Source organism: Rhinoderma darwinii, chromosome 6 (genome assembly GCF_050947455.1).
Source record: "Rhinoderma darwinii isolate aRhiDar2 chromosome 6, aRhiDar2.hap1, whole genome shotgun sequence".
NCBI lineage: Eukaryota > Metazoa > Chordata > Amphibia > Anura > Rhinodermatidae > Rhinoderma > Rhinoderma darwinii.
In genome coordinates this window covers 132,876,718-132,889,515 of record NC_134692.1, presented here as the reverse complement: position 1 = coordinate 132,889,515, position 12,798 = coordinate 132,876,718, and the positions used below count along the sequence as shown (strand labels likewise).

Here is a 12,798-nt window from a genome sequence, read left to right as displayed (position 1 = left end):
TAGCTACAGTTCCACCAAGCAGAACATAATGTTCACTCTTATGATCTCTAAACGTTTTCACAGATTTAGGGTTAATGCAGCTTAGTATGTTCATACTTAATACCGCTGGCTCCATTTACCAAACCCAAATTATATCTGCACTTCAGAAAAACAAGAACAATTTTTTTTTCCTACTTGAACTGGCATTAAAAAGGATTAGGAAACAAGATGGGCCGCCCGCCCGGTCGCCCCTTCAAAAAACTATTGTTCTTTATAAAGTGTGTCTACCACTTTGATGATGTTCGCTGGATATTTTTCAAGAACCATGTATTATAACATCTTTAAGGAAAAAAAGGAATGGCATAACGTAATGCAGATTTTTGTCACTGTTCCACGGCTCCTGCTTTTAATTTCCACAGTATGAAGAGGCTCCAATGCAGTCTGGTGGGGAACAGCTCAACAATTCTGTTGGCCTCCCGGGAGAATACGGTGGAATTTGGTTCCTCAACATTTAACTCTTTGAATATTTTTGAATAACGTAAGGACCATAGACCCGTGTAACTGACGTGGATTTATGGCCATAATAAAGCAAATTAAAAGTTGATAGATCAACGTTAAAATGTGAAGTGAAGCTCGTAGGACCAAGAATGTCCAGATATTTATGACTTTTTTATGTAGGAGCAAGTCAAACAAGCGAGTGATTTACAACAGCCTTCATCTTCCTTGACATAAACGAAGAAGAAGCTCGGTATTAGTCTTTATACATTGAATGTGTTAAATTTATGGAGCACCACACATCAAAACTGAACTTTTCACATATGAATCATGACAATAAAAATGCTTTGTTCAATGCTATTTGTATTGTCTTTTGTTATATTAATTTAGAATCTCCCGAGATGCTTATTTTCTAGAATAAACATCACCAAGACGTCTTTGCTTACAATTTAAAACATCAAATGTTTTTATTACAGGGGTGTTCCAACAAATGTCTCTGTTCCATCACTAATGTCTTGAAAGAATAGGTCCCGGCACTTAGCTTCAATAGTAAGATGTCCTCACGTGTGTAACCACCTCTCTGTTGAAGTCAATGGAGGAATGGACAAGGCCTGACCTCAATCCAATTGCTGTCAATGCCTTTGCAAAAAATATAAATGGACCATATGGGGTTTCCAATGAGGAAGCAGAATAGGCTACTGTCAATAATCCAAGTGTTAGGAAACATCCGTCACTTTTAGGTTGTCATGACTACTAGCCAAGCTTCTGGGTGGCCCTGGTTTGAGATGCAGAGCCAATCTTATTTCTCTGTCTGCAACCTATCAGGGCCAAGGGTGGAGTATTTGTATAGTATGGAGTATTTGTGGAGTCGGTTCAGTTTTTTCATTGTTCCTTGTGATTTTCTTGTGAAATCATGTGTCTGATCAAGCTCCTGGTTACACCCTGAATCACCTTGACTACTTGGACTCTTTGAACTGGACTTCGCCTTTGTCTTTGGATTTACCCTCTGCTCACTCATTTGGGTATTCTACTCACGACCTCTGCAACTCCTGGTATTCTTCTGTTTTGCAATTTGGACTTTTAGTCCCAACTGGTTTGAACTCTGCTTGTTGATTACCACTCTTGCTTTCTGGTTATCCGTTCTGGAATTGCCTGCAAGTGCGCCTCCTGTCCAACACCTTATTCTGTAAAAGCAACCTGGGTTCTATGCGGCCAAATCCAACCTGCCTTGCTGCGGGCTCTGGTGAAGACCATAGAGTAGCCTTAGACTCTGCTGACCAAAGTGGTGACTGACTTGAGGTAGCTGGTTTACTTGTACGCTTGATCGAGACGGTCTCCAGCTGCCTTTGGGGAATTGCTCGTATAGCAATTTCATAAACTTTCACTCTGAGGAATTGCTCAAGTAGTGATTCCTTGACACCAGGTTTTATTTGCATCAAAAATTATAAGGGTTCACATAATTTTTCCATCAACGGACTTGCATTTTTCAGATAACGTGTTTAGTAAAGATATGGCACAATTTGTTTTTGTAATTTATGGCTCAGATGAAAATTTGGATTTTGGGAGTCATTTAAGCAGAAACCGAAATAACCAAAGAGGTCTCACAAACTGTGTTTTTTGCAAACCAGTAAAGAAAGTCTTAATCCACTATAGTAACTAAATACAATAGTTGACTACATACATAATTCTGCAGAAGCAATCTACATTTTCCTTCTTGCAGCTGCCCCTTTGATATTGTACATGATGAGTGAGGTCAGGTTGCCTAGTTACCACATGCCTTCCATCTGGGTGACCAAAGTGATAACTTCTGTTCATTACACTTCCTCTTTATGCAAAACAAGCTAGTCTTTCCCTCCCACTCAGGCACCAGAAAGCATGAAAATATTTCTCAAGAAAAACCTAAAAGAGCAAGGAAAGTATTGTATATGCTTTCTGTGAACTGAGAAGTTGGCTGAAGCTTTCCATAAACTTGGTAAATCCTCCAAAAAACTTCTGTGTGTATAGAGTTTGAGCATCATTAAAAGGGTTGTCCAGGCACGGGGCGGTTTTTCATACTGATGACCTAGCAACAGGATTAGTCATCAGTATACGACTGGTGGTGGTCCGGCTTCCGATACCCGGACCCTACACCGATCAGCTGCATCCAGTAGATAGGACACCAGTATGAAAACTTGCCCCATACCTGGACAACCCATTTAACCTTGTTCTGCCAGAGGGACTACTTTTGACTGAGACAGTCTGAATTTTCTAGAGACCTTAGGGCTCTCAATTGAAACTTTCATTGCTATTGTTTTTTTCTCCATTAAAATTATTGCAGCGGTTTTATTTTTGCTACCTGTAAACGTTATTTAATTGAAGCTAAAGTGTAAGCGGGAAGCTGTAATGATAATTTTTGTCATGTGTTAACAGTCCCTTAAAGGAACACTCCAGGTAAAACAGATACACTGTATTATGGCTAGTGCAGTTGGGTATATGGCACAGATTCTCTTTCTGGGCCATGTACGGCCCCCTCCGACCCTCCATTAAAGGGGTTTTCCCATCAGAGACATTTATGGCATATCCACAGGATACGACATAAATGTCAGATAGATGCGGGACCCGCACCCATCTCTAGAACGGGACCCCCTAAACCCCATTCTACCGCTCTGTGTTGTGGCTGACGTGTGTGATTCCCGACCATGAATTGAAAAAACAGCGTAGCTCGCTGAGCTACGCTGTTTCCGTAAGTCACATAGTAGTGAATGGCAGTTACGGAATTAGCGTAGCATGCGAGCTACGCTGTTTCCGTAATTCATGGTCAGGAATCACATGCCTCAGCCACAACACAGAGCAGTAGTACAGGGTTTAGGGGGCCCCCTTCTACAGATAGGTGTGGGTCCCATAGGTGGGACCCCCATCTATCTGACATTTATGACATATCCTGTGGATATGTCAAATGTCTCTGATGGGAAAACCCCTTTAAGCATAATGCTGAATCTAAGTTTTGCCCGGAGTGTCACTTTAAGAAGTAATAAGATTAAGTGTGCCCATACCACCGTGAACCTCTGAGCTTTCAACGCAGCGCTCCTGTTATCAGTAAATATTATTAGAACTGACTGATACTCTCTGTCTTTTGATCCTGATCACATATATCATGTGCTTTGTTTTCTAATGAAAAATACTTTTCTGCTTTGTGTTAAAACCTAGAACTACCTCATCTGACATGCCGTTTGATACAACATTCCCTTCCTTCATACTTTCAGTACAAAAACCTGGAACATATATGGTCAAGAAGTAGCAAAAACATTTTCTTATGTTTGTTATGTGATATAACAGAATTTAATTTCAGGCAAAAACAATAATACATGGAACATAAAAAAAGATGACAAAAATGGGGCAAAAAACGACCCACTTCTTGTTACCATTGCAAAGCACTAAATGTTCATCATTGTCAAAGCTAAGCCTGTGTCTGCTCTCTATATATTGGTACATGTGATACATTATAAACAGTATGTAGACTGTTTTTAATTAGAGGATTTTGTGATTTCACCCACATGCATTACTAACAGATATATAAGATGTTAGCAATCTCCATAGATAAGCATTAGTAGTAGAAAGGGTCATACTGCAGTTCCGTGACTTTCAATGTGGTACTGTCATAAGATGCCACCTCTCATTTAGCAAATTTCTGTCCTGGTAGAGCTGCCCGGATCAACTCAGGTCATAAAATAGCTATTTTTGTGGGAACTTCTGGGGGCAACAACAGCCCCGCTACTAAGTGGTGGGCCATGCAAGTCCTCAGATGCAACATTTGTTAAAGACTTTGGGTTTGTTGGATTCCATGAGAAGATTTGCGGTCTGGACTATACAGTTTGTTGGAGGATGAATAGTAGTCTGGAGCTGTTTTTCTTGTTTTGGATTGGGGCCCATGGTTCCAGTCAGGGGAAATCACACATACTCCAGCATTCAATGCCATTCTACAGTATTGTGTGTTACTTGCTTTGTGGCAACAGTTCGGAGAAGGACATCCCTTTCACACATGTCATGATGGCTCATATAGACGTCATAGGGAAGAACCCTGCCCGTGAAAACCCTCCATTAACATAGGTAAAGAGCCAATGAAAAAGTGGTTACACCTCCGGTAGTCTCAGCACGGGCATGTTTTACACACTGTAAAGGAATTGTGTGGTTGTATCTGTAACAAGATGAAATATGGTTTATGTTCCTTAGTCTTGGTTCACAAAGTATTTTGACATGTTAAAACCTTGCATAGCGAGGAGAAAACAAAATTATCACCTATCGTTTTTGGGACTATCAGATCTTAGGTCTCCCTTGTTAAAATGGTGCATAAAAAAAGAAAACGCATGTTGGTGCAAGGTAGCGGTCTGCCTAATGGGCAACAATAATTACCATCACAGCCATGAGTCAATTGGAGAGTGTATGGGTCCTTTACACCGGCCAATTTTAGCCGTAACAACGAGCGCCGATCAACGAGACCGCTTATTGATCAGCGCTCAACTGCTCTTTTCACAAGGAGCTATGAGCAGTAATAAATGGGGAAGAGCGCTCGTTACTACGATCGCTCTTCCTCATACTTTTCTATCATGTCGGCAGCACATCTCCGTTTACACATGGAGAAGTGCTACAGCCAACGATAATATTTTCTGCAGCATAAACAATACAATCAGCCGATGAACGTGCTCGTTGCTCTGTTTACAAAGGGCAATGATCGGGAACGAGCGTTCTGTGAATGCTCATTTGCCTGATAATTGGCCCGTGTAAAAGGACCCTAACATTTTTTAGAATCCCTATAGTACATGGGCAGCCCTGGGGGTACATTGACGACGTTATTGTAGAATTTTATCCTCTGTGCATAACTGAAGATCAACAATCCATTTAGACAAAAGACTTAGGGAAGCCAATGCCTATCACAAGTGACTAAGAGAGTCCATATTGTTCAACCCACCATTTTGTCTATATATTTAGACAATATGAGCAATAAGTAGTTTGGCAACCTAAGTACACTTTTCGGTTTTGGATATTAGATCAGACATGTTTATCTCTCTTGATAGCTTCTACACTAGCATTAGAAGAAAGCCATTAAACGAGTGATCATTAAGATGTTTATTTGCCTATTCTAGCTGTCTCCAGGTTCTCTATATGCTAAATGTCCCAATAAACTAATCCAACCCCATTCAGTTCCCTTTTTATCACCTTCCCGTGCTAATTATTGAGTTATTGTCTTGTAGTCTATTGAAAGTTAAGTTGGCATGAAAAACGTGAACAATGAAGAAATAGCTTTAATGCTGCTAAGCCTCTTGTCTAGAGTTAAATTCCTTGTCCATGTTCCATGCATTCTTCCCAGAAGGTCGCCTTCTCTTGGGACGTCACCCCACCGTTCTTTATCAAATACATGAGGTTTTTAAAGCTGGGGGTTGATAAGGCTCTTCTGACATCTCACACACAAAAGGTAGACGGCTGGTGCCTTGAGGCCTGGTCCTCTGTAATTGGCTCAGTATGAAATCGGATGGGATTGAGAATCTCACAGGGTGGGCAGGAAATGTCTGAACAGCAAAAATGTTTAATCCTAATAAGAAGGAATTTCAACAAAAATTATTATTATTTTTTAAAGTCGCTTTTTGGGGTGAAAAATGTAATTCGCCAAAGGTTTATTTGTTCTATGGGTTTTGATCTATCCAAAAGAATTACACATTAGCACAAAAAAAAAAAGTTCACTACAAGTTAAGAGACTGAACATTTTTGGACTATCACATCTGTGAATTATTTACGCACACGAGGAACTAACAGATTTTCAACAATTCAATAATTTTGCAATACTCCATTAATCAGAATATGAATGGCTGCCCGGAATACACAACAGATTAAATCCAGAGCAGGTTTAAATCAGACATTTACAATATACACAGAACACCAATTTTCTTATTAACATTTTTTTTTTCCTTATTTAATGCCTAACAAGACATAACAATGTTTTTTGGAAAGAAATATCATGGGTCATCTAGAGTTGGTCATACCAATGGTTTTATTATAAAGCTATAAAAGGTTATTGCGGAGAATTAGAGACTTAGGAAACATTCAGACGTGCCTCAGCAACCTCTGACGTGAAAAACTGCAGTTTTTCACGTCCGAGGTGCACCCGTGCGGGACGTGTTGTCACGGATCCCCCATATACTAGAGATGTGTGACACGCAGTAAAATAGGACATGTCCTGTACATTCAGAATATAGGAAAACAAAAATCACCAGAAAGGCCCCATGAACGGATGTGACCCGCTGGGCAACGCTGCATGTGGCTTCTTGGAGATGGACGGTAAACAAAGTCTCATCATTCCAGCATCACAATCATTTTCTGGTCTTTTATCAGGAGGTTAAATCAGGGGCAGACAGATAGGATATGAGGGTCCAGAAGCTACGGCTACATTCACACGCACGTGGCCAATCTCGGACGTGAAAAACTGCAGGTTTTTACGTCCGATGTGCAGCCGTGCGTGACGCGTTCTCACACATCCCCCATACACTAGAGTCTATGGAGGGATGCGTGAAAACGCAAGAAAATAGAACATGTCCTATTTTTTCACGGACCGTTCACACGCTCCGTTGAAACAATGGTCGTGTGAACGGCCCCATTGAAATGTATCAGTCCGTGTGACGGCCATTGTTTTAACGGCCATTACATGGACGTGATACATGAATGAGCCTTTATCTCATAAAACTAACTTTTTATGCTAATGATATCACCTGATGCCCGACATAAGTCATCTCCAATCCTTAAAGTGGTTGTATGACAAAAGAAAAAAAAGTTGCTTTTTCCCCACAAACTGCGCCACTCTTGTCTATGAGTTATGTCAGGTATTGCAACTCAGCCCTTATCAAGAGAATACTGCAATACCAGGCACCGACAATGGGCAAAGAGTGGTACCGTTTCTGGAATAAAAAAGCAGTATTGTATTTCTAATCTTATACAACCCCTTTAAAGTCGATCTGTCATATATTTATGTTGCCTTGCCCAAGCGCTACAAGTTGAGTCCAAGTATATTCCTGCGATTGCAGTTGTCCATTTTTAGTTGAAATTAAAGCGTTTACAGACCCATAAAAAAAACAAAAAAACACTTTATACTTGCTCCAAATGCTAAAAAAAGAAAATTGTAGTATACATACTTTTTAAAATTGGTGTGGTTCCTGGGCCTAAAATGATCAATTCTCAGAGTCCACTCTAAGAGACAATGGAGAGTAACTGTTGCAAAATGTGTCATGCCTTACAGAAGTTACTGTCAGCAACAAGGTTTGTTCGACTCAAAGCATTCCCATGGGACGTGGGCATCGGTCCCATTGAAAAGTGCCCTACAAGTCATTTATGTAGGAAAAAAAAAAAGAAGACGACTAGCGATAGATACTCTTTAAAACAAGCCATCTGGAGTAAGTAGACAACGCTGTCCCAGTCGCAAGGGTTCCCGAGATCTGTTTTTAGGGACTGGGTTACTGAACATACAGCATATTAGAAAGTATGGAGGAACTAATTATGGCAGACAATGACAAAGTCACAATATGATGCCATTTGGTCCTCTTGGACAGAATCCTCGACCATGCTGCTCTTCTGTGGAGGACATGGATTAAAAGTGGTCATTCGTGGAAGGTTAATGTAAGGAGTCATTGCGGCTGCACCTGTACATACACAGGCAGTGCACACCAGTATGGACATGTTTAGGTTAATGTATAGGTAATGACGCTCCATATAGGTGGATGGCACCTCTTGGTCTCTGTGGCATTCCCATAGCTCCAACTTACCAGTCGCTTCCATTGAAAGGTCCGGTGGATAATATAATGACCACCGCATGACCAGATGTCCTTACGCACTGCTTTGATGTACCCTTGTGTACTGGATGCATCACATACATTGTCCACTTTAATTACCTTAATTTATAAAAACCCAAAGACCCCCCCATGGTAAAATAAATAGTAGCGTAACATAGTTACAGAACATCAGATCCCTATTTTAAAGAGCTTACGACTTGACCTAAAATCTACCAAGGCTGTTATTTCTTGTGCGTATGTAGTGCAGGATGTGACTGCGGGCACCTGTTACAGTGTAGTTGGTAAACAAGGATACAAGACACGAGTTGACGTCACGTTGTTCAGTTATGTCCACTGTTCTCCCTGTCATTGTCTGCTGTGCTAACAGCTAAGTCATGTCTTCTGGGAGTGACGGCTGTGGGTGAGAATGTGGCCGTAATGCCGTCACATCAGCAGCCAGCTGTGTGTCCAATTTCTGGCGAGGGTACAATGTTGATGTCAGGGGATAGAAATTCAGGGGTTAAGGAGCAGGCAGATTGTGTGTTTTCACAAACATGATGATGCAAGACCCATATCCAAGTGAGACCAGGATCATCCCCCCAGGGGCTGCGGAGGACTGCTCATCTCTCCCGAAGGATCCGTTTTATAGACTTGACATTCTCTATTTTGGCTTTTCTAAAGATCTACTGACATAAACTACAATAATGTAATGAGATCTGGCAGCAAAACTTTTATGACTGTGCATTACGGCTTCACTATGACGAATATAGTCCAATCTAACATTACTATAATATTAATATCTCTTTGGCTGTTGAGTGGGCGCAATGCCACACATGGGCACCATTTAGGTAGGGAATGTAATAAATAAATTAAATTGCTAGGATATGCCATCAATATCTCATGGGCATGGGTCCAGATGTTATGACCCCTGCTAATCTGTAGAACAGAGTGGTAGTGGTGGTAGGAAAGTGCCATGCTACAGTGCTCTTGATAACTCAACTCAGCATTTTTCAGGCAGCCGCATGGTCACTAGCCGAGAAGAAAAAGTGGCACAACACTTTCCTAGTGCCACTGCCACTTAAAGAGGTTGTTTAATGAAGACAAACCGTTTTTATATGACCCTCTATAGCGGCTCCCGTTCTGGAGGGGCTGGAGCCATCCATGTATTTCATGGACTGTCATTTATTTGAATACCCGACATACTTGACTACATTTCTGCAGCAACGCCAGTGACTGGCGGACCGCAGCTTCCCCCAGCAAGTCTCTCATGAGACGACCCCTTTAGTCCTGGCGATAGGCAGAGGTAAGAGTTGGACCCCTACCAATTGTACATTAGTGGCATATCCTAACAATATGCCGTCAAAGTCCGTCCTGAAACCACCCCTTTAAAGAGGACTACCCAATGACAGTGCCCCTTCAACTGAATTACAGCCTGTATTATATTCCGGAGCTGAATTCACAATTTTTCCTGGTTTCTACTAGAGCCAGTTGACATTTTGGTGACAGACACGCCTCTAACATCTTAGCTGATCTCCTACTATACCGTGTTTTCCGATGAACTGCATTGGGACAGTGATCTTCTACATAAGATTACATCAGTGAATACTTCCCAGATGGCATTCACCAAAGCAAGGTCTCTACCGACACGGAGTAAGCAGGGTATGCTGTGAAATGGGAAATCAACATTGTGCACTGGCTGTAATTCATCATCAGTACAAGATAAACAATGCAATGTATTTACAAAGTGTCTCAACTTTTTATGCAGATTATATATAATGTGTAAAATGGAGGTCAGGTCTATACCCATTGCGTTTGTGGTGTACGTTGGAATATTTTCTGATGTATACCTCCAATGAATTTCACTGTATAGGTATATACAGTGAAGGAAATAAGTATTTGATCCCTTGCTGATTTTGTAAGTTTGCCCACTGTCAAAGACATGAACAGTCTAGAATTTTTAGGCTAGGTTAATTTTACCAGTGAGAGATAGATTATATAAAAAAAAAAAAAACAGAAAATCACATTGTCAAAATTATATATATTTATTTGAATTGTGCACAGAGAAATAAGTATTTGATCCCTTTGGCAAACAAGACTTAATACTTGGTGGCAAAACCCTTGTTGGCAAGCACAGCAGACAGACGTTTTTTGTAGTTGATGATGAGGTTTGCACACATGTTAGATGGAATTTTGGCCCACTCCTCTTTGCAGATCATCTGTAAATCATTAAGATTTCGAGGCTGTCACATGGCAACTCGGATCTTCAGCTCCCTCCATAAGTTTTCGATGGGATTAAGGTCTGGAGACTGGCTAGGCCACTCCATGACCTTAATGTGCTTCTTTTTGAGCCACTCCTTTGTTGCCTTGGCTGTATGTTTCGGGTCATTGTCGTGCTGGAAGACCCAGCCACGAGCCATTTTTAATGTCCTGGTGGAGGGAAGGAGGTTGTCACTCAGGATTTGACGGTACATGGCTCCATCCATTCTCCCATTGATGCGGTGAAGTAGTCCTTTGCCCTTAGCATAGAAACACCCCCAAAACATAATGTTTCCACCTCCATGCTTGACAGTGGGGACGGTGTTCTTTGGGTCATAGGCAGCATTTCTCTTCCTCCAAACACGGCGAGTTGAGTTAATGCCAAAGAGCTCAATTTTAGTCTCATCTGACCACAGCACCTTCTCCCAATCACTCTCAGAATCATCCAGATGTTCATTTGCAAACTTCAGACGGGCCTGTACATGTGCCTTCTTGAGCAGGGGGACCTTGCGGGCACTGCAGGATTTTAATCCATTACGGTGTAATCTGTTACCAATGGTTTTCTTGGTGACTGTGGTCCCAGCTGCCTTGAGATCATTAACAAGTTCCCCCCGTGTAGTTTTCGGCTGAGCTCTCACCTTCCTCAGGATCAAGGATACCCCATGAGGTGAGATTTTGCATGGAGCCCCAGATCGATGTCGATTGACAGTCATTTTGTATGTCTTCCATTTTCTTACTATTGCACCAACAGTTGTCTCCTTCTCACCCAGCGTCTTACTTATGGTTTTGTAGCTCATTCCAGCCTTGTGCAGGTCTATGATCTTGTCCCTGACATCCTTAGAAAGCTCTTTGGTCTTGCCCATGTTGTAGAGGTTAGAGTCAGACTGATTAATTGAGTCTGTGGACAGGAGTCTTTTATACAGGTGACCATGTAAGAGCTGTCTATAATGCAGGCACCAAGTTGATTTGGAGCGTGTAACTGGTCTGGAGGAGGCTGAACTCTTAATGGTTGGTAGGGGATCAAATACTCATTTCTCTGTGCACAATGCAAATAAATATATATAGTTTTGACAATGTGATTTTCTTTTCTTTATATAATCTATCTCTCACTGGTAAAATTAACCTAGCCTAAAAATTCTAGACTGTTCATGACTTTGACAGTGGGCAAACTTACAAAATCAGCAAGGGATCAAATACTTATTTCCTTCACTGTATAGGGGCCTAGCGGACACTGCAAACGCAGTGTGAATACAGCCTAATAAACATGGAAAACTACTAAAAAATTCAAATAAAGGACTAATAAGTGTCTAAAAAGTCAGTACCAATATGAGCTAGGCATTTAGTGCCTTATAATTAGGATATACTGTAAGATAGCATGAACATCCTTGTAGTTAGGAACGGTCTGCCACAGGCACCGGCACATTATAAATATATATATTAGATGTATATGTGATTACAGCCAAGCTCACAAGCTGACATATAGATAAACAGAGACACAGAGCTCTTTCCTGCTATCAAAGGTTTGGCGCCTGAGCTATTCTGCTATTATTGATGCTGTTTCCAAGGGAACACATTCATTATCACCGCCTGGCCTCATAATAAACTGTTTAGCACCAATAAACAGGCTGGAGCCTCAGTCGACATGGATATGTGCAGAGATAGAGCAACGCTACAGAAAAAAGCATCAGCGGCCTCCGGTGGTGAGAGAGCAGAAGTGCAGCTCAGACAAGACAAGCACTTACTATATTTGCCTATACATGTAATAATGCGGTTTCTCATTCGATGATAGAGATATAATTCTCTCTCCAGGCTGCACACAGTTGTCTCTGGGCTATGTAAATTTCACTGAAGAAATACTACAATTTTTACTGCACGTCAATGTATTGATTTTCCCATCTTGCGGTCGACAAGATAAATGTTTTCCATTCAGACTTGAAGATCTGAAATCACCCATACACGTAAAGATAAAACACGTGCCTAAGGATTAACAGCACCCAGTTATACTAAATCACAATTGCAATTTCACTTTCTTTTATATGTCCCCCAAAAATATACATGAAAAAAAAAAAGAAAAAGTAAATACATTTTCTTTAGCCTCTAAGAAATAAAATAGTTGCCAAACTGGACGTAATGTGTATTAGAGCTGTGCTGTGTGGTTTGACCAAATAAGACCAGAGCATGCACGCGCACACTGAAGATACTGTAGCTGCATCCCCCTACTATCCTCCCCTCAATGTCTTTTATTTACTGTTCTATGCTAGGTAAATTTATTGGACAC

The 12,798-nt window shown here is 41.1% G+C and overlaps 1 long non-coding RNA gene across 6 annotated transcripts in view; it reads right to left on the bottom strand.

Moving 5' to 3' along the window:
• LOC142655820 (uncharacterized) overlaps positions 1-12,798 on the bottom strand; it is a 326,804-nt gene that overhangs the window by 45,504 nt on the left and 268,502 nt on the right. Inside the window, exon 9 of one of the 6 annotated variants that reach the window (XR_012849556.1) lies at positions 9,814-9,928. The exons of the other annotated variants lie outside the window; for them this stretch is intronic. This is a non-coding gene — a long non-coding RNA (uncharacterized LOC142655820). Of the gene's footprint in view, positions 1-9,813; positions 9,929-12,798 lie in introns of those variants that run through there. 6 annotated transcript variants of the gene reach the window in all.